This window comes from Myotis nattereri, assembly GCF_964212035.1.
Source record: "Myotis nattereri genome assembly, chromosome: X".
Classification (NCBI taxonomy): domain Eukaryota; kingdom Metazoa; phylum Chordata; class Mammalia; order Chiroptera; family Vespertilionidae; genus Myotis; species Myotis nattereri.
In genome coordinates, this window is record NC_138078.1 from 42,343,096 (window position 1) to 42,370,362 (window position 27,267).

At 40.3% G+C, this 27,267-nt stretch overlaps 1 protein-coding gene across 1 annotated transcript in view; it reads left to right on the forward strand.

Annotated features, from left to right (window-relative positions):
• ZC3H12B (zinc finger CCCH-type containing 12B) overlaps positions 1-27,267 on the forward strand; it is a gene marked incomplete at its 3' end in the record, with an annotated part of 438,369 nt that overhangs the window by 203,985 nt on the left and 207,117 nt on the right. The gene's annotated exons all lie outside the window — the stretch shown is intronic.

The window sequence follows — 27,267 nt, forward strand, 5'->3', positions numbered from 1 at the left end:
TGTGATGTTTATCTTTCTCTGACTGGCTTATTTAGCTTGGCATAATGCTCTCCAGTTCCATCCATGCTGTTGCAAATGGTAAGAATTCCTTCTTTTTTAAAGCAGCATAGTATTCCACTGTGTAGATGTACCACAGTATTTTAATCCACTCATCTGCTGATGGGCACTTATGCTCTTTCCAAATCTTAGCTATTGTAAATTGTGCTGCTATGAGCATAGGGGTGCATATATCCTTTCTAAATGGTGTTTCTGTTTTCTTGGGATATATTCCTAGAAGTGGTATTACTGCATCAAGTGGGAGTTCCATTTTTATTTTTTGAGGAAATGCCATACTGTTTTCCACAGTGGCTACAAGAGTCTGCATTCCCACCAGCAGTGCAAGAGGGCTTGCTTTTCTCCCCATCCTTTCCTTTGTTGAATGTTGATGATAGCCATTCTGATAGGTGTGAGATGATACCATAATTGTTTTTGATTTGCATCTTTCAGATGATTAGTGACTTTGAACATGTTTTCATATGTCTCTTGGCCTTCAGTATGTCCTCTTTCGAAAAGTGTCTATTTAGGTCCTTTGAACATTTTTTTTTATTGGATTGTTAATCTTCCTTTTGTTAAGTTGTGTGACTTCCCTATAAATTTTGGAAATTAAACCCTTATCAGAGATAACATTGGCAAATATGATCTCCCATGAAGTGGGCTTTCTTGTTATTCTGTTGATGGTTTCTTTTGGTGTGCAGAAGCTTTTTATTTTGATGTAGTCCCATTTGTTTATTTTCTCTTTAGTTTCCAATGCCCTAGGAGCTGTATCAGTGAAGAAATTGCTTCGGCATATGTCTGAGATTCTGTTGCCTTTGGATTCCTCTAGTATTTTTATGGTTTCCTGTCTTACATTTAAGTCCTTTATCCATTTTGAGTTTATTTTTGTTTACGGTGTAAGTTGGTGGTCTAGTTTTATTTTATTTTCTTTTTGCACGTATCTATCTAATTTTCCCAACATCATTTATAGAAGAGACTGTCTTGACTCCATTGTATGCTCTTGCCTCTTTTGTCAAATATTAATTGAGCATAATGCCTTGGGTCGATTTCTGGGTTCTCTGTTCTGTTCCATTGGTCTATATGTCTGTGCTTGTGACAGTAACAGGCAGTTTTGAGAACAGTGCCATTGTAATATAGCTTGATATCTGGTATTGTGATCCCTCCAACAATGTTCTTCTTTCTCAGGATTGCTGTGGCTACTTGGGGTCTTTTTTTATTCCATATGAATTTTTGGAGAGTTTGTTTAGGATCTAGGTCTATGAAATATTCCATTCCAAACCACATCTTCCTGATTTCTCAGACCCCTTATGACACCATCTGAGTCAATTCAGAACCTTAGGGCAGCAGACAGAAGATGAATTTAGAAATGCCAGAGATTTTTGGAGGTGATGCCTATGGAATATTTGCACTCCCATTAAGCAGGTACAGACAGGAAAAACCTTTAGACCACAATGAAAGTTTAACATCTCTGCAGGGAGAGTGAGGAAGGAGGGATAATTGGATGAGAAGTATCTCAGATTATGATATAGCTCTGAGGAATGTCTCAGCCAATTGAGGAGCAGCAGTGCAAAACTTTCCAATTAAATGAGTCCTGCATTAGGCAGAAAATGGCCAGACCCTACCTCCTTGACTATGCTGAATTATTGGCTAGGGCTTCCAGAAAATAACATGGTTTCAGCTTAAATAAATGCTGTGGTGGATCCCAAACTGCAACTTGAGGTTGTAAGATAACTGAACGCCTTCTGGCAGTATTTCCCTTGAATGAAGAGTTGAGTGGAACATGTTCATGTTCATCAAATTGATTTAATCATTTGTATAATGGTAATAAATTCCTTATAGTAATTCAGTTATCTTGTATGTAAGTTCAAAAGCATTATAACTTCATCTTTGGAAAAGCATAAAATATATGTTATTACGTTTAGGAAACTTAAGGCCTGTTATGTTTTTTTTTTTATTTTAAAATATATTTTATTGATTTTTGTTTGTTTGTTTTTGTTTTATTGCTTAAAGTATTACAAAGGGTATTACATATGTGTCCTTTTTTTCCCCCGCCCTTGACAATCCCCTGGCCTCCCCTACCCCCCAGTGTCTTATGTCCATTGGTTATGCTTATATGCGATGCTGGGGTCCAACTCCAGCAGGTCCAGGGGTCCCCAAAGGTGTGGACGGAGTGAGCGAAGAAAGAATGACACGGAGACAGTGTTCAGTTGATCAGCAGCCTAGCCAGGATCTCTAGCCAAGTTCTGGTGTTTATTGTCTTGTTACATCTGTATTTATACCAGTTGATTTTAATCCTGTCAATTTCTATTGCAAAGGTTAGGGCATTTCTTATCTCCATTCCAGGGAGTAAAGATTATGTAGTTTAAGTGTGATTGTTTGTAGTTAAAATGATTAACTACCCACCTGGCATTTAGTTAAGGGGTTTTATCCCCTCCCTAACTTCAGGGAAAAATCCCTACCTGGGGAAACAACCTTTCTCGGAGAGGTGACCTTGGTTAAAACACATGGCACTAAGGGGAGCAAACATATTATGAACAGTATGCTATATACGCCAGGTCCCTTGAAACATATGCTGTGCAGATGTTTCTTTCCTGCAGTGACTGTGTCAAGCAGCAAGGATAGACCGGCTTCCGGCAAATTACCCCTTTTTTATTTTTAAATGATAGTGCATGCACATCAGTGGCCACCTCTCAGACTGGGCCGTTTAAGACTCGGAAGAAGACTGGCAAGCAATGACAGTGAGCATAGCTATAAACATAGTGGATGGAGCGCACAAGGAGCCCCGTTCCTGTAGAAGGTTGCCGGCATCTTCAGTCAGGGATGTCAGAGTCCTCAAGTTGTTGGTTTGATTGTCTTTGTTGGTCTGGCTAGTGGGCAGCGTCACTGGCGATGGGCTTCCCGAAGCGTCAGCGAGTTGAATGAAGGGCTGCATCAAAGGGTCCGTCAGGGCCGTGCTTGATGGTGGTGTTGGTGTCCGAGGCGGAGTAAGCTGTGCCCTATGGGTCGGCTGATATGGAAGATGGAGGGAAGTAGAGAGAAAAATAAGAGAAAGCAAAAGAACTACAAGGCATGGAAGTGTTTAGAAAAAAGAGGGAGAAGAAAGGGAAGAAGGCCCCTTTCCCTGTGGTCCAAGGTAGAAATGGGAAACAAGTCTTGTTGCAGTGAGAGGGCAGCTGCTGTCAGCCAGTCTCTGTCTTTACCTGGGTCCCAATCTGAGCTGGGCGTGGGAAGCGAAGCAGCTATTTTAAAAAATATTAATCATTGTAAAATGGCATTTAATTATTTCTTAAAAACTAATTAGATGTAATCTACCCTAATAAAAGAGAAACATGGTAATTGGCGTACGACCGCTACCCTTTTCATTGGCTCATCAGCGAGATATGCAAATTAACTGTCAGCCAAGATGGCGGCCGGCAGCCAGGCAGCTTGAAACTAACATGAGGCTTGGTTGCCTCAGTGACGGAGGATCGTTGGAGGAAACCAACATTCCCCGCCTGCGGCTGCAGGCCTCTGAGCAGGCAGTTTAAGAAACTCTGTAACAAATACCGCCAGACTTCAGCCAGCAGATTTGCAACATTGTAAGCAAAGGCCAGAAACCTACTTTCAGCCGAGGCCTAAGAGCTGGAGCCAAGCCTCAAGCTAAAGCTGGCCCAGAATAAAATAAAAAAAAAAGAAAAAAAGGAGAAGTTGGGAGCTTCAGTCACCCACAGCCTGAAAACAGCCCTCAGCCCCTCACCCAGACTGGCCAGGCACCCTAGTAGGGACCCCCATCCTGAAGGGTGTATGACCAGCTGCAAACAGCCATCATCCCCTCACCCAGGCTGGCCAGGCACCCCAGTGGGGACCCCCACCCTGATCCAGGACACCCTTCAGGGCAAACCAGCTGGCACCCAACCATGCACCAGGCCTCTACCCTATATAGTAAAAGGGTAATATGCCTCCCAGCACCAGGATCAGCGGAGCCATGAGGCCTCCCGGCACCGGGATCAGCATGACAGGGGCCAGCGCCCAAACCCCCTGATCGCCCTGCGGCTCTGTGTGTGACAGGGTGCGGCGCCCCAACCCCCTGATCGGCCCTGCTCTGTGTGTGACAGGGGGCAGCGCCCCAACCCCCTGATCGCCCTGCGGCTCTGTGTGTGACAGGGGGTAGGGCCACAACCTCCCTATCCGCCCTGCTCTGTTCGTGACAGGGGAAGGAGCCCCAACCCCCTGATCAGCCCTGCTCTGTGCGTGATAGGGGGGATCTCCCCAACCCCCCCCCCCACGGGCCCTGCTCTCTGTGTGATGGGGTAGAGCCATAACCTCCCCATCGGCCCTGCCCTGAGTGTGAGAGTGTCGGCGCCCCAAACCCCTTATCGGCTCTGCTCTGTGGGTGATAGAGGGCGGTGCCCCAACCCCCTGATGGGCCCTGCTCTGTGCATGACAGGGTACAGAGCCCCAACCCCCCTGATGGGCCCTGCTCTGTGAGTGACAGGGGGCAGTGCCCAACCCCCTGATTGGCCCTGCTCTGTGAGTGACGGGGTGGCGCCACATCCTCCCCATCGACCCTGCCTTGAGTGTGACAGGGGACGGTGCCCCAACCCCCCAGTCGGCCCTACCCTGATCGTGACTGAGGGTGGCATCACAACCTCCCAATCTCCCTGCTCTGTGCATGACAGGGGGCGGCGCCCCAACTCCCCAATCAGCCCTGCTCTGAGCCCGACCAGGGGCTGCACCTAGGGATTGGACCTGCCCTCTGCCACCCGGGAGCAGGCCTAAGCCAGCAGGTCGTTATTTCCCGAGGGGTCCCAGACTGCGAGAGGGCACAGGCCGGGCTGAGGAACCCCCCCCCTCTCCCCCGAGTGCACAAATTTTTGTGCACTGGGCCTCTAGTATTGCTATAAAGCAATATTTTATAAATGATAAAATATTTAGTAAACATATAAATACTTAGAGAATTTCTAAATCTCTTTTATTTGTTTTGGTAAATGTTTGTTTTAATGGTGGTCTTAGCTAGTTGGTGTGATTTTATTTCTTTGCACTTAATCTCAGATAATTTTGTATTGTTTTTTTCTAAAATTAAAAATAGAACTACCATATGATGAGGTTATTCCACTTCTGGGCATTCATCCAAATAAAATGAAAACACTCATTCAAAAAGATATATGTACCCCTGTTTCCCAATATGCTACGAAATAGCTAAATGTTAGTTATCTTGCTGTACATTATTGAAGAGTTTTTAAGAGAAGGTGTGTAAGGGGTCCCCAAGACCATCCAGTTTCAGCAATTCATTAGACGGCCTTATGGAACTCAGCATTTAGTTCTACCATGGCTAAAATTTATTATAGAAGTGCAATAAAACTGCTGTATTATAAGGGGAAATGATGCAAGCAAGAGTCTGGAGGAATCTGCCTGTAGGCTTTCTTATGCTCCCTCCCTACTATGAGGGGATCAAAAAGATTCCACTCTCCCTCAGCAATTAAAATCCAGCCAACACGTGTGATATTTTTGCCCTGGGGAGCATATGTACTACCATCAATATACCTCCCCCAGACTAACCTGCGACTTTATTCATTCAAGCCATTCCTAAAATCTGACCTCTTCTAAAGTTTCTATTTTTAAATTGTGAAGTGTGGCATACATAAAAAACTATGAAAATATTTAAATGCAGTCTAAAAATGACAATAAAGTGAATACCCAAGTACCCACGTCCCAAGCCAATAAACACTATTTTTATTAAAGTACAGATGACATACAATATTGTATTAGTTTCAGGTGTACAACATATTGATTCTATATTTATATTTTTATTTATTTTTAAATATATTTTCATTGATTTCAGAGAGGAAGCGAGAGGGAGAAAGAGATAGAAACATCAATGATGAAAGAGAATCATTGGTTGGCTGCTTCCTACACTCCCCCTACTGGGGATTGAGCCTGCAACCCAGGTATGTGCCCTTGACTGGAATCCAACCCAGGACCCTTCAGTCCACAGGCCAATGTTCTATCCACTGAGCCAAACCAGCTAGGCTGATTCTATATTTATATACCCTACAATGTGATCACCATAGTCTGGTAACCATCTGTCACCATACAAAGTTATTATGATAATATTAACTATATTTCTGTGCTATATATTACATACCTGTAACATATTTATTTTATAACTATATGTTTATACCTCACATTTCCCTTCACTCTTTTCGCCCATTCCCCACCCTCCTCTCTGGCAAACACCAGTTTGTTCTCTTTATCTATGAGTCTGTTTCTGTTTTTGTTTTTGTTTGTTCCTTTGTTTTTTAGACTCCATATATCAGTGAATTCTTACAGAGATTCATTAGAAGGACTTATGGGACTCAGCATTTTGTTCTACTCATGGCTTTCTCTCTGACTTATTACATTTAACATAATCTGTAGGTTCATCCATATTGTCACAAAAGGCAAGATTTTATTATTTTTATGGATGAATAATATTCTATTTTATAACTGTATATCACATATCCTTTCTCCATTCATCTATTGATGGATACCTAGGTTTCTTCTATGTCTTGAATATCTGTATCTATATCTATCTATCCATCTATCTATCTATCTATCTATCTATCTAAATAATAAAAGCATAATATGCAAATCAGCTGAATGGCTGAACAGTGGAATGACCATCTGGACAACCACGCTATGACACCCACTGGCACCAGGCCAGCCAAGACAGGTGCAATGTGATTGGTTGGGGGCCCCGCCATTAACCCATGATCGCCCTGCAGAGGGAGGTCCAGGCCACCAGCCAGCAGAGCAATCAATCAGGGGCTCCCGGACTGCAAGAGGGCATTGGCCGGGCTGAGGGACCCCCTCCCCCACAAGTGCACGAATTTCATGCACCAGGCCTCTAATATATATATATATATATATATATATATATATATATATATATATATATATGCCTAAGTGACCAGAATGCTGGAATGACCTGTCGCTATGATGTGCACTGACCACCAAGGGGAAGATGCTCAATGAAGGAGCCTGCCCCCTGGTGGTCAGTGCGCTCCCACAGCCAACCTCCCATGATCCCTCCCCTGTACCGCAGGCCCTGGCCAACAGCTGGAGGCCAGCAGGAAAGCAGGGTCAGCAGGGGAGAGGGGCCAGGGAAGGGAAGGCTCCAGCCAACAGCCAGAGGCCCTGATCCGCCCTGATCACTGGCCAGACCTAGGGACCCCCCACCTGTGCACAAATTTCATGCACCAGACCTCTAGTTATAAATAAAGCTGAAATAAACATAGGGACGCATGTCTCTTTTTAAATTAGTGTTATCATTTTCTTTAGATAAATGCCTAATAATGGAATTTCTGGGTCATATGATAGTTCTATTTTTTAATTTTTTGAGGAACCTCCATACTGCTTTTTAAGTGGCTGCACCATTTTATACTCCCAAAAACAGTATATGAGGGTTCCCATTTCTCCTCATCCTCACCAACACTTTTTATTTGTTGACTTTTTGATAATAGCTATTCTGACAGGTGTGAAGTGACATCATATTGTGGTTTTGGTTTTCATTTGCCTGATGATTAGTGATGTTGAACATTTTTTCACATGTCTGTTGACCATATGTTTTTCACAAAGACATTTCTAATAATGGCTAAGTCAGTAACATTCTTCCAGGACTTTCTGTCTAAGCATATAAGCCCTATAACTCCTTTTATCTCTATCATGCTCAGCATCCAGGTACTATCTGTCTTTTTTCTCTAAAATTAACATTAAATTATTATAAATCATTTACTACATAGCTTGTGACTCTTTGGTTTTTGTACATCTGCACAAGTTTGTTAACAGAGTTAACCCCATCTTAGAGTTGCTATTCCTAGCTATGGGAATTCTGGTTATAACAATTCACTGTGGGGTATAATATAGAGTTTTGTAAATAGGATCTATAAAGTAGGAATTCTGCAACAGCAACACCCCTATGAGCATATGTGGAGTTGTAATGATGGAGTGTGGAAGCAGTGGCCATTATTGGGGGAAAAATAATGAGGCACAGCATAACATGCCAGTTCATCAATATAGAAGTGGCTAATTTTGTTATTGAGGAAAAAATACACTAAATGCACACAGGTGCCAGCAAGTGGCTACAAAGTTGTAGTGGATTTTCATATCTAATCATATGAAATTAAAGCTACAATTTTTATACAACATCTTACTTTTAGTAAACAGAAGATATTGAATATGCATTAGTAGTTGTATTGAGTTTACTTTGATGTTGTGGTTGTGTTTTTTTTTTTATAATTCTTGTCAGGCTTACTCTGACATTTGATTCTTCATAATTCCTTACCAGTACCTCTTGCAATTTTCCCTGAGAGTACACCTAGCACATGTAAATAGTCACATCCTTCAAAATGCCTTAGTAAGGTTAGATTAAGTTCATTCCCCACAGCATTAATACTCAGAGACTGTGGTCATTTTTTAAGTTAGGTGTTTGAAAAAGAGGATAGAATATAGTCTCTGGTGTTTCTGGCGACAAACTAAAACAAATGGTGAATGTATTGAAGAGTTATTGTAGAACTCTGAGAAGCTATTGAAGAGTGTAAGCAAGGATTCACACCATTAGAATTATTTTAGCAATTATTCTCAGCAGAATTGAGAATGAATACAAAGGAGACAAAGTTAGAGAATAGTTATGAAATTATTGCAATTATCCTGGTGAGAGATAGCAAGAAGAGAACTGATGCAGTAAAGAAAAGCACAGACAAAAAGCTGTTAAAGAAATAGAGTCTAGAGGCTTTAGAAATTAGTTGAATGTGGAAGTTTGAAAAGTTTGGGGTGATTCTTTCCAGTTTCTGACTACCCACTACTTACATGAGCAGTAATGCTCTTAACCAAGATAGAGGAATACAAGTGAAGGAACAAGTTTTAGTGAATGTTATTAGAAATGTTGAATTCAATGAATCTGTAGCATTTAAAAGTAAATATATGTATTTATCAAGTGGAGGAGAGTAGTGTAGATTAGATGTATGAATTGGGAAGTTAAAATATATAAAAAATAAAATTATTTTGGAGAAGAGTATTAGCGGGCTCTAAAAATACCATATTTTTGTGTCAATTTCTATAACCCCTCAGTACATTTAACATTGATGCTTTAGTACTTAAAAATCTCAGTTTTTACTTAAAACTAGAGGTAACCTGATGAATTGCCCTTTTTGATTCAAGATTTTAGCTTAAATAATTAGAACAAGTGCCTAGAATAAAAAAAAAAATTTCTCCCCTCAACGGTACTTGAGACTCAACTCTCCACCAGTTTTATAATTTAGGAGAAATTTGAGATAATTGTTAGAAAATATTATTTTAAAAATTTTATGTATAGGTAAAGGAAATAGAGAATTAAAATTAGAGGAAGTGTCATCTATTGAAAAATTTGGAATTAAGTATTACCATAAACAACCATGAGGCCTTTGGCCAAGTCACTCCGTTTCCTCATCTGGAAAATGAAGAGATGGAACTAGATTATTTTTTTTAAATTTTATTTTATGTATTTATTTATTTTTATTTTATTGTTTAAAGTATTACAAATAGTAGTACATATGTCTCCTTTCTTTCCCCATTGACCTTCCCCTGGCCTCCCGTACCCCCAGGCACATGCCCTCACCCCACTGCCCCAGTGTCTTGTGTCCATTGGTTATGCTTATATGCGTGCATACAAGTCCTCCAGTTGAAATCTTACCTCCCCACATGCCAACACACCTCGCTCTGCCCACTGTAACTTGACAGTCTGTTCAATGTTTCTCTGCCTCTGTATCTATCTTTTTGTTCATCAGGTTATAATGTTCTTTATTATCCATAAATGAGTGAGATCATGTGGTATTTTTCATTCACTGCCTGGCTTATTTCACTTAGCATAATGCTCTCCACTTCCACCCATACTGCTGCAAATGGTAAGAATTCCTTCTTTTTTATAGCAGCATAGTATTCCACTGTATAGATGTACCATAGTTTTATAATCCACTCATCTGATGATGGGCATTTAGGCTGTTTCCAAATCTTAGCTATTGTAACCTGTGCTGCTATGAACATAGGGATGGATATATCCTCTCTGATTGGTGTTTCTGTTTTCTTGGGATATATTCCTAGAAGTGGTATTACTGGGTCAAATGGTAGTTCCATTTTTAAATTTTAGAGGAAACGCCATACTGTTTTCCACAATGGCTGGACCAGTCTGCATTCCCACCAGCAGTGAAGGAGGGTGCCTTTTTCTCCGCATCCTATCCAGCACTTGTCATTTGTTCATTTGTTTATGATAGCCATTCTGACAGGTGTGAGGTGGTACCTCATTGTTGTTTTGATTTGCATTTCTCAGATGGTTAGTGACTTTGAGCATGTTTTCATGTGTCTCTTGGCTTTCTGAATGTCCTCTTTTGAAAAGTATCTATATAGGTCCTTTACCCATTTTTTTATTTTTTTTATTTTTATTTTTATTGCTTACAGTCTTACAGAGGGTATTACATATGTGTCCCTTTCCCCCCCCCCCCGCCCTTGACAATCCCCTGGCCTCCCCTACCACCCACTGTCTTATGTCCATTGGTTATGCTTATATGCATGCATACAAGTCCTTTGGTTAAACTCTTACCCCCCTCCATCCTGCCCCCCACCCCTCCCCGGCCTTCCCGCTGCAGTTTGACAGTCTGTTTGAGGCTGCTCTGCCTCTGTATCTATTATTGTTCAAAAGTTTATAATGGTCTCTATTATCCATGAATGAGTGAGATCATGTGGTATTTTTCCTTCATTGACTGGCTTATTTCACTTAGCATAATGCTCTCCAATTCCATCCATGCCGTTGCAAATGGTAAGAGTTCCTTCCTTTTTAGAGCAGCATAGTATTCCATCGTGTAGATATACCACAGTTTTCTTTTTTTTTTTTTTTTGTTTTTTTTTTTTTTTTTTTATTGCTTAAAGTATTACAACGGGTATTACATATGTGTCCATTTTATCACCCCGCCCTAGACAATCCCCTAGCCTCCCCTATCCCCCAGTGTCTTATGTCCATTGGTTATGCTTATATGCATGCATACAAGTCCTTTAGTTGATCTCTTACCCCCCTACCTCCTGCCCCCCAACCCTCCCCGGCCTTCCTGCTGCAGTTTGACAATCTGTTTGAGGCTGCTCTGCCTCTGTATCTATTATTGTTCAAAAGTTTATAATGGTCTCTATTATCCATGAATGAGTGAGATCATGTGGTATTTTTCCTTCATTGACTGGCTTATTTCACTTAGCATAATGCTCTCCAGTTCCATCCATGACGTTGCAAATGGTAAGAGTTCCTTCCTTTTTACAGCAGCATAGTATTCCATCGTGTAGATGTACCACAGTTTTCTAATCCATTCATCTACTGATGGGCACTTAGGCTGTTTCCAGATCTTAGCTATGGTGAATTGTGCTGCTATGAACATAGGGGTGCATATATCCTTTCTGATTGGTGTTTCTGGTTTCTTGGGATATATTCCTAGAAGTGGGATCACAGGGTCAAATGGGAGTTCCATTTTCAGTTTTTTAAGGAAACTCCATACTGTCTTCCATAGTGGCTGCACCAGTCTGCATTCCCACCAGCAGTGCACAAGTGATCCTTTTTCTCCACATCCTCTCCAGCACTTGTCGTTTGTTGATTTGTTGATGATAGCCAGTCTGACAGGTGTGAGATGATACCTCATTGTTGTTTTGATTTGCATCTCTCGGATGATTAGTGACTTTGAGCATGTTTTCATATGTCTCTTGGCTTTCTGAATGTCCTCTTTTGAAAGGTGTCTATTTAGGTCCTTTGCCCACTTTTTGATTGGATTGTTTATCTTCCTTTTGTTGAGTTGTATGAGTTCCCTATAAATTTTGGAGATTAGGCCCTTATCAGATATGACATTGGCAAATATGTTTTCCCACACAGTGGGTTTTCTTGTTGTTTTGTTGATGGTTTCTTTGGCTGTGCAGAAGCTTTTTATTTTGATGAAGTCCCATTTGTTTATTTTCTCTTTAGTTTCAAGTGCCCTAGGAGCTGTGTCAGTGAAGAAATTGCTTCGGCATATGTCTGAGATTTTGTTGCCTTTGGATTCTTCTAGAATTTTTATGGTTTCCTGTCATACATTTAAGTCCTTTATCCATTTTGAGTTTATTTTTGTGTATGGTGTAAGTTGGTGGTCTAGTTTCATTTTCTTGCATATATCTGTCCAATTTTCCCAACACCATTTATTGAAGAGACTATCTTGGCTCCATTGTATGTTCTTGCCTCCTTTGTCAAATATTAATTGAGCATATTGGTTCGGGCCGATTTCTGGGCTCTCTATTCTATTCCATTGATCTATATGCCTATTCTTGTGCCAGTACCAGGCAGTTTTGAGAACAGTGGCTTTGTAATACAACTTGATATCTGGTATTGAGATCCCACCTACTTTGTTCTTTTTCAGGATTGCTGCAGCTATTCGGGGTCTTTTTTTATTCCAGATGAATTTTTGGAGAGTTCGTTCTAGATCTTTGAAGTATGCCGTTGGTATTTTAATGGGAAGTGCGTTGAATTTATAGATTGCTTTGGGTAGTATGGACATTTTAATGATGTTGATTCTACCAATCCAGGAACACGGTATGTTCTTCCATCTGTTTATGTCTTCCTCTATATCTTTTTTCAACGTCCTGTAGTTTTCTGAGTAGAGGTCTTTTACCTCTTTAGTTAAGTTGATTCCTAGGTAGCTTAATTTTTTTGGTGCAATGGTAAACGGTATTGCTTTTATAATCTCGCTTTCTGAAAGTTCACTACTGGTGTATAGAAATGCCTCCGATTTCTTGGGGTTAATTTTGTATCCTGCTACATTGCCAAATTCATGTATTAAGTCTAGTAGCTTTTGGATGGAGTCTCTGGGGTTTTGTATGTATAATATCATGTCGTCTGCAAATAAGGACAGTTTTACTTCCTCTTTTCCAATTTGGATGCCTTTTATTTCTTCTTCTTGCCGAATTGCAATGGCTAACACTTCCAGTACTATGTTGAACAGGAGTGGTGAGAGGGGGCATCCCTGTCTTGTTCCTGTTCTTAGGGGAAATGGTGTTAGTTTTTGCCCATTGAGTATGATGTTGGCTGTGGGCCTGTCATATATGGCTTTTATTATGTTGAGGTATGATCCTTCTACTCCCACCTTGATGAGAGTTTTTATCAAAAATGGGTGTTGAATTTTGTCAAATGCTTTTTCTGCATCAATTGATATGACCATGTGGTTTTTTTCTTTCAGTTTGTTTATGTGATGTATCACGTTTATTGATTTGCGGATATTGTACCATCCTTGCATCCCTGGGATAAATCCTACTTGGTCATGGTGTATGATCTTTCTGATGTACTGCTGGATCCGATTTGCTAAGATTTTGTTGAGGATTTTGGCATCTATGTTCATGAGGGATATTGGCCTGTAGTTCTCTTTCATTGTGTTGTCTTTACCTGGTTTTGGTATTAGGGTGATGCTGGCTTCATAGAATGAGCTTGGAAGTGTTCCTTCCTCTTGAATTTTTTGTAGTAGTCTGAGGAGGATAGGTTTTAGTTCTTCCTTGAATGTTTGGTAAAACTCCCCTGTGAAGCCGTCTGGTCCTGGGCTTTTGTTTGATGGAAGCTTCTTGATGACTGCTTCAATTTCTTCCATAGTTATTGGCCTGTTGAGATTTTTAGATTCTTCCTGATTGAGTTTTGGAATGTTGTATTTTTCTAGGAATTTGTCCATTTCCTCCAGGTTGTCTAGTTTGTTGGAGTAGAGCTGTCCATAGTATTTTTTAATGATCATTTGTATTTCTGTGGGGTCTGTTGTTATTTCGCCTCTATCGTTTCTGATTTTGTTTATTTGGGTCCTCTCTCTTTGCTTCTTGGTGAGTCTGGCTAGAGGTTTGTCAATCTTGTTTATCCTTTCAAAGAACCAGCTCTTGGTTTCATTGATTTTCTGTATTGTTTTTTTGGTCTCTATGTCATTTATTTCTGCTATAATCTTTATTATTTCCTTCCTTCTGTTCACTCTGGGGTTTTCTTGTTGCTCTCTTTCTAATTCTTTGAGTTGTAGAGTTAGATGATTTACTACCATGTTTTCTTGTTTTTTGAGATAGGCCTGTAGAGCTATAAACTTCCCTCTCAAGACTGCTTTCATTGTGTCCCATAGGTTTTGGATTGTTGTGTTTTCATTGTCATTAGTTTCCAGGATGTTTTTAATTTCTTCTTTGATCTCATTGGTAACCCAATCAATATTTAATAGCATGCTATTCAGCTTCCAGGTGTTTGAGTATTTTTGGTTGTTTTTATTGTAGTTTATTTCTAATATTATGCCATCGTGGTCTGTGAAGATGCTTTTTATGATTTCAATCTTCTTGAATTTGGGGAGACTGTGCTTGTGACCCAATATGTGGTCTATTTTTGAATACGTCCCATGAGCATCAGAGTGGAATGTATATTCCGTGGCTTTGGGGTGAAGTGTTCTGAAGGTGTCTATTAAGTCCATCTGATCTAGTGAGTCATTTAGGAATGCTGTTTCCCTGCTGATTGTTTGTCTAGAGGACTTATCCAGTGATGTCAGTGGTGTATTAAAGTCCCCTACTATGATTGTATTGTTGTCAATCTCTCCTTTGATATCTTCCAGGAGTTTTTTTATGAACTTGGGTGCTCCTGCATTGGGTGCATATATGTTTACCAGAGTTATATCATCTTGTTGTATTGATCCCTTTAGTATTATGAAGTGGCCTTCCTTATCTCTTGTTATGGCCTTCACTTTGAGGTCTATTTTGTCCGATATAAGTATTGCTACCCCAGCTTTCTTTTCTTTTCCATTTTCCTGAAATATATTTTTCCATCCCTTCACTTTCAGTCTGTGTGAATCCCTTCTAATGAGGTTGGTCTCTTGTAGACAGCAGATGTATGGGTCATGTTTTTTTATCCATTCAGCCACTCCATGTCTTTTTGTTGGAGCATTTAGTCCATTTACATTTAAAGTTATTATTGAAAGGTACCTGTTTGTAGCCATTTCTTTTTTTGTGTGGCTGTTTTCTTTCTGAGATTTTTATTTCTTCTTTTTTCACCAATCCCATTAGCATTTCTTGCATTGCTGGCTTGGTGGTGATAAACTCCCTTAGCCTTTTTTTGTCTGTGAAGCTTCTTATTTCCCCTTCAAGTTTGAATGATAGCCTTGCTGGATAGAGTATTCTTGGATTCAGTCCTTTGCTTTGCATCACTTTGTAAATTTCTGTCCATTCTTTTCTAGCCTGATGTGTTTCTGTTGAGAAATCATTTGACAATCTAATGGGAGATCCCTTGTATGTAACTTTCCGTCTCTCTCTTGCAGCCTCTAAGATTCTCTCTTTGTCCTGAACATTTGCATGGTAATTTTGATGTGTCTTGGTGTGGGTCTTTTCAGGTTCACCTTGTTTGGGACTCTCTGGGCTTGTGTGACTTTTTTCTTCCCCACCTCAGGGAAGTTTTCTGATATTATTTCTTCGAGTAGGTTTTCTAATCCATGTTCATCTTTCTGTTGTTCTGGCACCCCTATTATTCGTATGTTGCTTCGTTTCATGTTGTCCCAAAGTTCCCTTAGGCTCTCCTCCTGTCTTTTAAATTTTTTCTCCAATTGCAGTACATTTTGGGTGTGTTTTGCTTCCTTGTCTTCTAATTCACTAATTCGGTACTCCGCTTCTCCTAGTCTACTGTTGATACTTTCAATGGTGTGTTTTATTGCAGCTATATCACTCTTCATTTCTTCTTGGGTCTTACGTTGTTGATTTTTTCATCTGTTTCTTCTAGCTTCTTCCATATGTTATTGATTTTTTCATCTGATTCTTCTTGCTTCTTGCATACATAGTTGACTTTTTCATCTGTTTCTTCTAGCTTCTTGCATAAGTTGTTGACTTTTTCCTCCGTCTGGTTTATGCCCTCTAGGACCCTTATTCTGAATTCTTTTTCTGTCATGTTGCATTCCTCTGTATCATTTAGCTGCTCTTCTGGCGAGTCCTCTTTTTCTTTCCTTTGGGGGTTTCTTTGTCTACCCATGTTTGATCTCACTGACATATCTAGACGTTGAATCATTCAGTGGCTGCTCCCTGGGTGGCAGTGCCTCCTTGGGCTGTGGTTTCTCTTCGGTCGGTTGAGGTAGCAGCTTCTCCTAGGCTGGCAGCAGCTCCTCTGGTGGGTGCTCTTCACAGGTGTGGTGGCTATTCTGGCTGGTGGGGGGAGGTTTCACGTACAGCTGCTGTTCCTCAGACAGAGGGTGTGGTGCTCAGGAGGCTGCTGTTGCTTGGATTTGCTGCGTTGATTTAAAGGCACAAAATACAACACAACAAGGCACCACATACCAGGCACTAAACACAAATATATTCACGATATTAACCCCAAATAAAGGTGACCACCCGAATTAAGAGAATTAGGGGATAAGGAAGAAAGAAGAGAAAAAGATAAAAGACAAAAAAGAAAAGAAATGTAGGGACCAAAAAAAAGGAGTGCAGAAATGAAATTGGGAAAAAGGAGAGGGGAAAATAAAAGAGAGAAAAGAAAAGAAAAAAAAGCGCAAAAAGAGAGAATGAAGTGGAAGAGTGGAAGAGACTATTTATATGCGGAGAAAACTCCTATAGAACCGTCACTAATCCCAAGAAATTCCAGCAAGTGATCCCTGGAGATGAATTCAAACTAGAAACAACCAATAATGTCAAGAGAGGCAAGGGAAAACAGAAGCACAAAAATTACCGGGGCGGGGGGATGGGTGGAGGGAGGGGAAAAACCAGCAGGAAAAAATAAAAAGAAAAAGCAAAACAGCCTCACAACCAGTCCTAAAACACACACACACACACACAGACACACACACACAGACACACACACACAAAAAAAACAAGCAACAACCACAAAAAAACTATATACTCAACAATCAAGCAAACAGCAACAAAACAATAGAAAGATAAAGGAAGAAAAATTTTGGATAGTGAAAAAAGATAAGGGGTATGTGTATAAAGATTTAGTGCAGTGGATTGGAAATAGGATATATAAGTGGGGTGAAATTTTGACAGGAGGTAAACAGAAGGAATAGGGAAAATCTAAAGCAGGAATAGGATAAGAGAAACAGGACAACAAAAGGGGAAAAGTGAGGGAGAGGGTTTTAGCATTGAGGTAAAATTGAGGTAGGGAAAATTGTTGCTAAAGGGATGATGAAAATAGAATGGAGAACACTAATCCCAAAATAAAATAAAGAGAAAATAAATGGCACTTTTAAAAAATGGTAAAATGGTAGCAGTAATAATACTGGTTAAAAATAAGAATGTAATAATTAAAAGGGTAAAATCAGGTGATGGAAAAAGAAGAAAAAAAATTGGTTTCTTAGTTAAAAGGTGAAAAAGAAAAAAAAATTGCAGAAGTGAAGGTCCTTCGGTTCTTCTACTCGTCAGTCTGGCTCGCCTTAGTCCTGCCAGGTATTCAGGTGAGTGTTGAATTTCCCTGCGATACCCTGTTCCTCTGTTTTGTAAACCACAGTCCTCATTTTAAAGCAGGCCGTATTTGTTTCCCAGACTGCCTTATTTTGTGTTTAGCAAAGAATCAGTTTGTGGCTCAGCCTCTGGGTGGCAGTGTTCTGGGGTTGGCCTCTGAGGCTATACGGCTTCATTATTGCACTTAAAACTGTTTTGGGGAGGTCAACTATCCAGAGCTGTTTCTTTAATCGTTACCCTTCTCTGTGTTGTTGCTGGGATTGAAAATCCCTCTATAGGCCAGACCCTGTTAACTCCCAGGGATTGATCAGATTATTTTAATCCTTGATCTCCTTCAGGGTGGAATCTGGGTGTGGCTGTGCTCCTTGCCTGGGGGCTATGTAGGGGAGTCCCACCCTCCGGAGAGAATGGCTGCCCCGATCCTGGGCCCAGGGGTGTCTTAGCACTCAATTTGCTGCCACCTCTCCCAGCCCCCCTCTCTCCTCAGTCTCTCCCCAGATTCCACTCATTCGCACCTTCTCCCTCTCTTCAGCACACGTGAGTGTCTGTATCTGAGATGTCTTATGAACAGGATTCAGTGAAAATAAACAAGCAAACGCTGGCCGCGGAAACAGGGAAGGCTGACTTTCTTACAAGCTCTTCTATTACCGGCACTGCATTCTCTGGTCAGCTCTTCAGGCTGCCCCATTTAGGCTCAGTCCTCTGTGATCACAGAACCCAGCTCTCAAATCCCCAGGCAGCGCCAGGAATCCCGCGGATCTCCTTTCCCCAGTCAGGGGCTGTGCCTGTCCCAAGGGACGAGGCTGTCTGCCACGTGGTCTCCCTCTATCCCTCTGGGCTCAGAGGTCTGGCAAACTTTCCTGCCCAGATCCCTGGTTTTTTACCTTTCCAGGGGAGCTCTGCCCTTCCCGGCTGCAGACCGTCTCACCAGCTGAGTAGTTTCGCCAATTTGGGGTGGATGTTATTAGTTTCAGCTGCTTACTCCATTTGCTCCGGGAGACGACCTGGGATGCATCTGCCTATATCGCCGCCATCTTCCTTTTTCCCTTTGCCCATTTTTTGATTGGATTGTTTATCTTCCTTTGGTTAAGTTGTATGAGTTCCTTGTAAATGTTGGAGAGTAAACCATGCAGTGGGCTTTCTTGTTTTTTTGTTGATGGTTTCTTTTGCTTTGAAGAAGCTTTTTATTTTGTTATAGTCCCATTTGTTTATTTTATTGTTAGTCTCTCTTGCCCTAGGATCTGTGTCTGTAAAAATATTGCTACAACATACGTCTATGTCTGCAATTTTGCTGCCTATGGAGTTTTGTAGGATTTTTATGGTTTTCTGTCTTATATTCAAGTCCTTTAGCCATTTTGAGTTTGTTTTTGTGTATGGTATAAGTTGGTAATCTAGTTTCATTTTTCTGCATATATCTAACCAAATTTCCCTGCATCATTTATTAAAGAGGCTGTTTTGACTCCATTGTATGCTCTTGCCTCCTTTGTCAAATATTACTTGAGTATAATGGCTTGGGTCAATTTCTGTGTCCTCTATTCTGTTCCATTGGTCTATATGTCTGTTCTTGTGCCAGTACCAGGCTGTTTTGAGAACCGTAGCTTGGTAATATAATTTGATGTCTGGTATTGTGAACCCTCCAACTTTGTTCTTTTTTCTCAGGAAAGCTGTGGCTATTTGTAGTCTTTTTTTATTCCAGGTGAATTTTTGGAGAGTTTGTTCTAGATCTTTGAAATATGACATTGGTATTTTAATAAGCATTGCGTTGAATCTATAGATTGCTTTAGGTAGTATGAACATTTTAATGATGTAGATTCTACCAATCCATGAAAATGGTATTTCTCCCATTTGTTTATGTCTTCCTCTATCTCTTCTTTCAATGTCCTATAGTTTTCCGAGTACAGGCCTTTTACGTCCTTGGTTAAGTTTATTCCTAGGTATCTTAATTTTTTTTGGTGCAATGGTAAGTGGGATTGTTTTTTTTTTCATTTCTCTTTCTGTGAGTTCATTATTGGTGTATAAAAAGGCCATAGATTTTTGGGTGTTAATTTTGTATCCTGCTACGTTGACAAATTCATTTATAAGGTCTAGTAGTTTTTTGATGGAGTCTGGCTTTTCTATGAATTGTGTCATCTCATCTGCAAATAAGGACACTTACTTCTTTTCCAATCTGGATGCCTTTTATTTCTTCTTCTTGTCTGATTGATATGGCTAGTACTTCTGATACTATGTCAAACAGGAGTGATGAAAGTGGCATCCTTGTCTTGTTCCTGCTCTTAGGGGAAATGGTTTTAGTTTTTGCCCATTGAGTATGATGTTGGCTATGGGTTTGTCATATATGGCTTTTATTATGTTGAGGTATGATCCCTCTATTTCCACTTTGCTGAGAGTTTTTATCAAGAAAGGGTATTGGATTTTGTCAAATGCTTTTTCTGCATCAATTGATATGATTAAGTGATTTTTGTCTCTCAGTATATTTATGCGATGTATCACATTTATTGATTTGCAGATATTGTACCATTCTTGCATCCCTGGAATAAATCCCACTTGGTCATGGTTTATGATCTTTCTAACGTATTGCTGAATCTGATTTGCTAGAACTTTGTTGAGGATTTTAGCATCTATGTTCATGAAGAATATTGGGCTGTAGTTCTCTTTTTTTGTGGTGTCTTTATCTGGTTTTAGGATTAGAGTAATGCTGGCTTTGTAGAAAGATCTTGGAAGTGTGCCTTCCTTGTGAATTTTTTGCAATAGTCTCAGGAGGATAGGTTTCATTTCTTCTTTGAATGCTTGGTATAATTCCCCTGTAAAGCTGTTCGGACCAGAGCTTTTGTTTGCTGGAAGATTTTGATCACTGTTTCAATTTCTTCAGTAGTTACTGGCCTATTCAGGTTTTTGAGTCTTCTTGGTTGAGTTTTGGGAGGTTATTTTTCTTTCTTTCTTTTATTCTTTTTATTCCAGATGAATTTTCACTGTGTTTCTAAATACACTTATTATTGTCTCTTTGTGTCTTGTATCTCAGCCCCTGAGTCTGGGAGGTTATTTTTCTAAGAGCATGTCCATTTCATCGAGGTTGTCCTTTTTGTTGGAATAGAGTTGTTCATAGTATTTTTCATAATTATTTGTATTTCTGTGGGATTGGTTGTTATTTCACCTCTTTCATTTCTGATTTTGTTGATTTGGGTCCTCTCTCTTTGTTTCTTGGTGTGCCTGGGTAGAGGTTCATCAATCTTATTTATCCTTTCAAAGAACCAGCTCTTGGTTTTGTTGATCTTTTGTATTTTTTTTGTCTCTATTTTGTTTATCTCTGCTCTGATCTTTATTATTTCCTCCTTTTGCTTACAATGGGCTTTTCTTCTTGCTCTCTAACACTTTGAGTTGTAAGGTTAGGTAATTTATTACCATTGTTTCTTGTTTTTTGCGGTAGGCTTGTAGAGCTATGAAAGCCCCTCTCAAGACTGCTTTCACTGTGTCCCATAGTTTTTGGATTATTGTGTTTTCATTGTCGTTTGTTGCCATGATACTTTTTATTTCTTCTTTGATCTCTCTTATAACCCAGCCATTGTTTAATAGCATGCCATTTAGCCTCCAGGTGGTTGATTTTTTTATTGTAGTTGATTTCTAGTTTTATGCCATTGTGATCTGAGAAGATGCTTGATATGATTTCTGTCTTCTTTAATCTGAAAAGACTTTGCCTGTGACCCAATATATGGTCTATCTTTTAAAATGACCCATGTGCACTTGAGAAAAATGTACATTCTATGAATTTGGGGTGAAATGTTCTGAAGATGTCAATTGATTCCACCTGATCTAGTGAATCATTTAGAATTGATTTTTCTTTGCTGATTCTTTGTTTAGAGGATTTGTCCAATGTTGATAGTGAGGTATTAAAGTCCCCTAATTTGACTGTATTGCTGTCAATCTCTCTCTTGATATCCTCTAGAGCATTGGTTCGCAACCTTCCTAATGCCTCGAGCCTTTAATACAGTTCCTCATGTTTGGTGACCCCCAACCATAAAATTATTTTCTTTGATACTTCATAACTGTAATTTTGCTACTGTAATGAATCATAATATAAATATCTGATATGCAGGATGTATTTTCATTGTTCACGACCCACAGGTTGAGAGTCTTCTAGAGGTTTTTTCTATGTATTTGGGTGCTCTTGTATTGGATGCATATATATTTACCAGAATTATTTCTTCTTGTTGGATTTTTCCCTTTAGTATTATGAAGTGGCCTTCCTTATCTCTTGTTATGTCCTTCACTTTGAGATCTAATTTGTCAGATATAAGTATTGCTACCCAAGCTTTTTTTTTCATTTCCATCGCCTGAAAAACCTTTTTCCATCCCTTCACCATCAGTTTGTATGAGTCCTTTTTTTCTGAGGTGGGTTTCCTGTAGACAGCAGATATATGGGTCATGTTTTGTTTTTGTTTTTTAATTATTATTATTTTTATTGTCTAAAGTTTTACATATGTCTCCTTTTTCCCCAATTGACCCTCCCACCCAGGGATTCCCACCCTGGGCAAGCCCCCACCACCCCAGTGTCTATGTCCATTGGTTATGCTAATATGCATGCATACAGTCCTTTGGTTGCTCTCTAATCCCTCCCCGCCACCCCACCAATTGTCTATAGATTGATCTATTCTTTTCTTTTAAATTAAATCTTTATTGTTCAGATTATTACATCGGTTCCTCTTTTTCCCCCATAACTCCCCTCCACCCAGTTCCCACTCCACCCTCCGCCCTCATTCCCCACCCACTGTCCTCATCCATAGGTGCACGATTATTGTCCAATCTCTTCCTGCACCCCCCACACTCCTACCCCCCCAAGAATAGTCAGTCCATTCCCTTTCTATGTCCCTAATTCTATTATAATCACCAGTTCATTCTGTTCACCAGATTATTTATTCACTTGATTTTTAGATTCACTTGTTGATAGATGTGTATTTGTTGTTCATAATTTGTATCTTTACCTTTTTCTACTTCTTCCTCTTCTTAAAGGATACCTTTCAGTATTTGAGATAATACTGGTTTGGTGGTGATGAACTCCTTTAGCTTTTTCTTATCTGTAAGCTCTTTATCCGACCTTCAATTCTGAATGATAGCTTTGCTGGATAAAGTAATCTTGGTTGTAGGTCCTTGGTATTCATCACTTTGAATATTTCTTGCCACTCCCTTCTGGCCTGCATGGTTTCTGTTGAGAAATCAGCTGACAGTCGTATGGGTACTCCCTTGTAGGTAACTGACTGTTTTTCTATTGCTACTTATAAGATTCTCTCCTTGTCTTTGGCTCTCGGCATTTTAATTATGATGTGTCTTGGTGTGGTCCTCTTTTGATTCCTTTTGTTTGTGGTTCTCTGCGCTTCCTGGACTTGTAATTCTATTTCTTTGACCAGGTAGGGGAAGTTTTCTATCATTATTTCTTCAAATAGGTTTTCAATACCTTGCTCTCTCTCTTCTTCTGGCACCCCTATAATTCGAATGTTGGTACACTTGAAGATGTCCCAGAGGCTCCTTACACTATCTTCATATTTTTGGATTCTTTTTTTATTTTGTTTTTCCAGTTGGGTGGTTTTTTGCTTCTTCGTATTTCAAATCTTTGACTTGATTCTTGCGATCCTCTGGTCTGCTGTTGGGAGTCTGTATAATATTCTTTATTTCAGTCAGTGTATGTTTAATTTCTAGTTGGTCCTTTATCACAACATCGAGGGTCTCACTAGATTTCTTGAGGGTCTCATTAAGTTTATCGGCGGTTTCTAGAAAATTCTTGAAAAACCTTAAAAGTGTGGTTTTGAACCCTATATCCAATAGTTTGCTTTCTTCCATTTCTGTCATTTGTGACCTGTTTTTTTGTCTCTGCATTTTGGCTGCTTCTCTGTGTTGATAGGGTGGCTTTGTGTGCTAGGTGTCCTATAGGGCCCAGTAGCTCAGCCTCCCCACTTACCTGAGGTGCACACTCTTGGTGCACCCCTTTGTGGGCTGTGTGCACAGTCTTGTTGTAGTTAAGCCTTGATTGTAGTTGGTATCAGTGGGAGGAATTGACCTCCAGGCCAATTGGCTGTGAGAATCAGCTGTGTCTATGGTGGGAGAACTTCTGTTCTGGAGACACACTTATGGGGCAAGACTTGCTTCAGTGGGGCTTTGGTGCTCACTGAGACTGCCCCATGAGTGTGTCCCTTATGGATCTGAGGAATTGTAATCTGGATGGTCCCACTCTGACTACTGGGTACACTGGTTCTTGGATCTCTAAAGAGGTGATAATTTAGCCTCTGCCTGAGGCTACCCATCAGGAGCTATGGAGAGATCTGCAGATTCCTCTTATTTCTTGGGGGTTTGGAGGTGCCCAGATGAGGCCAAGCTATGAAGCAATGCAAGCTGCTGTAGGGCCTTAGGCCTTCTTTTCGAAGTTCTGGGTCTCTCTGACCCAGATGCAGTTTGTTAGGTAATTTTCAGATTGTGAAGGGCCAGGCCTTTCATATGCAAAAGCCTCTGGGCATAGCTTGGGTGGTGCGGGGTCTCAGGGAATCAACAGGGTGGAGCAAGCAGCTATTGCTGATCCTCAGTCCTATCCTAAGAGGCCCCACTTCTCAGTGTCCCTGTAATCACTGCAACCACCTCTGAGAGAAAGCCGCCCTCGTGTTCCACCTGATGCCAGACTCCAGTTTCTCCCCGTATGAGTCTGGGTCCCCAGAGACTCACCCGGAACTGGAGTTCAGAACAGACAGGAGCTTGAAACTCCCTCCTGATTGAAAAAGACAACCACGTCCTCAGTTGCCAGCCCTTTCTGCTTGCCCCTCCGTACCTCTGCACTTTACTTCCGCACCTCCTCTGAGTCTCAGTGTGCTTTTCTCCTTCCTTCTAGTTGTAGAATTTCCACTCAGCCAGCCATCCTGTGGTTCTAGATGATGTCCGTTTTGTCTTATAGTTGTATTTTTGAAGTGGTTGTGCGAGGCAGCAATTTCTGGTGTTTACCTATGCCGCCATCTTGGTTTCTCCCTTCTTTTTTATACTGTGTCATGTTTTCTTATCCATTCAGCTACCCTATGTCTTTTGAGTGGAGCATTGAATCCATTTACATTTAAAGTTATCATTAGGCACTTGCTTGTCGCCATTTTTATTCTTTACGCTTGTGTTCCTTCTTCATTTCATATTTCTTCTTTTTACAGCAGACCCTTTAGCATTTCTTGCATTGTTGGTTTTGTGGTAATAAACTCCCTTAGTCCTTTTTTTGTCTTTGAAGCTCCTGATTTCACCCTCAATTTTGATTGATAGCCTTGCTGGGTACAGTATTCTTGGATTCAAACCCTTGCTTTGCATGACTTTGTATATTTCATTCTATTCCCTTCTGGCCTTATGTGTTTCTGTTGAGGAATCAGTCGTGAGTCTGATGGGAGATCCTTTGTAGGTAACACTCTGTCTCTCTCTGGCTGCTTTTAATAGTCTTAGTTTGTCATTGTTGTTTGGCAATTTAATAACAATGTGCCTTGGCGTCAGTCTTTTGAGGTTCATTTTGTTTGGTGCACTGTACACTTCTTGGATTTGTGTGAGTTTTTTCTTTCCATAGCAGGGAAGTTTTTTCTCATTACTTTTTCAAACTGGTTTTCTATTCCTTGCTCAGTTTCCTCTCCTTCTGGCACCCCTATTATGTGGATGTTTTGTTTTTTTTCGTGTTGTCCCAAACTTCCCTTAGGCTCTCCTCCTGTTTTTTAAGTTTTTGTTTTCTAGATGCTGCTCTGCTTGGGTATTTTTTCCTACCTTGTTTTCTAGCTGTCTGATGCGGTCCTCTGCTTCTTCTAGTCTATTGTTGATGCTTTCAGTTGAGTTCTTTATAGCAGCGATGTCATTTTTCATTTCTTCTTGGTTCTTCATTTCCTCTTGGTTTTTACACATATTGTTGAATTTGTCTTCCATTCTTTTCAGTGACCTTATGACCATTTCTCTGAATTCTTTCTCTGACGTATTGCTTGCCTCCACTTTGTTTACTTCTTTTCTGGTGATGCCTCCTTTTCTTTCACATGTGGGCTGTTTCTCTGTCTACCCATGATCTCTCTTCAGGGGTCTGGTTATATAGCGCTCTCTCTCCTTTTGTTAGGCAAAATATGACCTTTCCGTGAGAAGGTGCAGGGCTCATTCGCGTGTGTGCATTCATGCTGCTTGAGATCTGGTGTCCTGGGTTCACCGGAACTAAATCATTTAAACTCCCTTCCAGATCTGAAAAATTACAAAAATGAAAGGACCAGAGATTTCCTAATTAGTACATAATTTCAGTATCTTAACAGAAAGGAAATAAGAAAGAGTTTTTTTTTTTTTTGGAGATACATCCCCACACTCTACCTGACTAGGGCTGGTAATCGAACATGTGACCCTTCAGTGTTGGGGCTGGTGCTCTAACCACTGAACAGACCAGGGCTGGTCTGTATTTTTTTTAAAGAAATCTTTATTGGTCAGATTATTACAGATGTTCCTTTTTTCCCCCCATAGCTTCCGTCCACCTGTTTTCCACCTCACCTCATGCCCTGACCCCCCGCCACTCACCTCATCCATAGGTGTAAGATTTTGGTCCAATCTTTTCCTGCTCTTCCTACACCCCCTGCCCCCCGAGAATTGTCAGTCCACTCCTTTTCTATCCCCTCTTTTCTATTATATTTACCACTTTATTCTGTTCATCAGATTTTTATTGACTTGATTTTTAGATTCACTCGTTGATAGATATGCATTTGTTGTCACTTTGTTGTTCATAATTTTTATCTTTACCTTTTTCTTCTTCCTATTATTAAAGAATACCCTTCAGCATTTCATATAATACTGGTTTGGTGGTGATGAACTCCTTTAGCTTTTTCTTGTCTGTGAAGCTCTTTATCTGACCTCCAATTCTAAATGCTAGCTTTACTGGGTAGAGTAATCTTGGTTATAGGTTCTTGCTATTCATCACTTTGAATATTTCTTGCCACTCCCTTCTGGCCTGCATGGTTTCTGTTGAGAAGTCAGGTGACAGTCATATGGGTACTCCCTTGTAGGTAACTAACCGTTTTTCTCTTGCTGCTTTTAAGATTCTCTCTTTGTCTTTTGCCCTTGGCATTTTAATTATGATGTGTCTTGGTGTGATCCTCTTTGTCTTCCTCCTGTTTGGGATTCTCTGCCCTTCCTGGACTTATAAGTCTATTTCTTTCACCAGGTAGGGGAAGTTTTCTATCATTATTTATTCAAATAGGTTTTCAATATCTTGCTCTCTCTCTCTCTTCTTCTGGCACCCCCATAATTCAGATGTTGGTATGCTTGAAGTTGTCCCAGAGCTCCTTACACTATTTTATATCTTTGGATTCTTTTTTCTTTTTGTTCTTCTGGTTGGGTGTTTTTTGCTTCTTGGTATTTCAAATCTTTGATTTGATTCTTGGGATCCTCTAGTCTACTATTGAATTTCTGTATAATATCCTTTATTTCAGACAGTATATGCTTAATTTCTGACTGGTCGTTTTCCAAAAGTTATTTTTTTTTTGGCATTTTCATTAAGATCCTTGAAGGTCTCACTAATTTTCTTGGAGGTCTCACTAAGTTCCTGGGAAGTTTCTATAAGATTGTTGAGTAACCTTGTAACTGTAGTTTTGAACTCTATATCCAGTAGTTTGCTTTCCTCCATTTCTTTCATTCATGACATGTTCCATTTTGGCCGCTTCCCTGTGTTGATATAGAGGCCTTGTGTGGTAGGTGTCTTAAAGGACCCAGTGGCTCAGCCTCCCCAATCACCTGAGGTGGACACTCTTGGTGCACCCATTTGCAGGCTGGGTGCATAGTCTTGTTGTA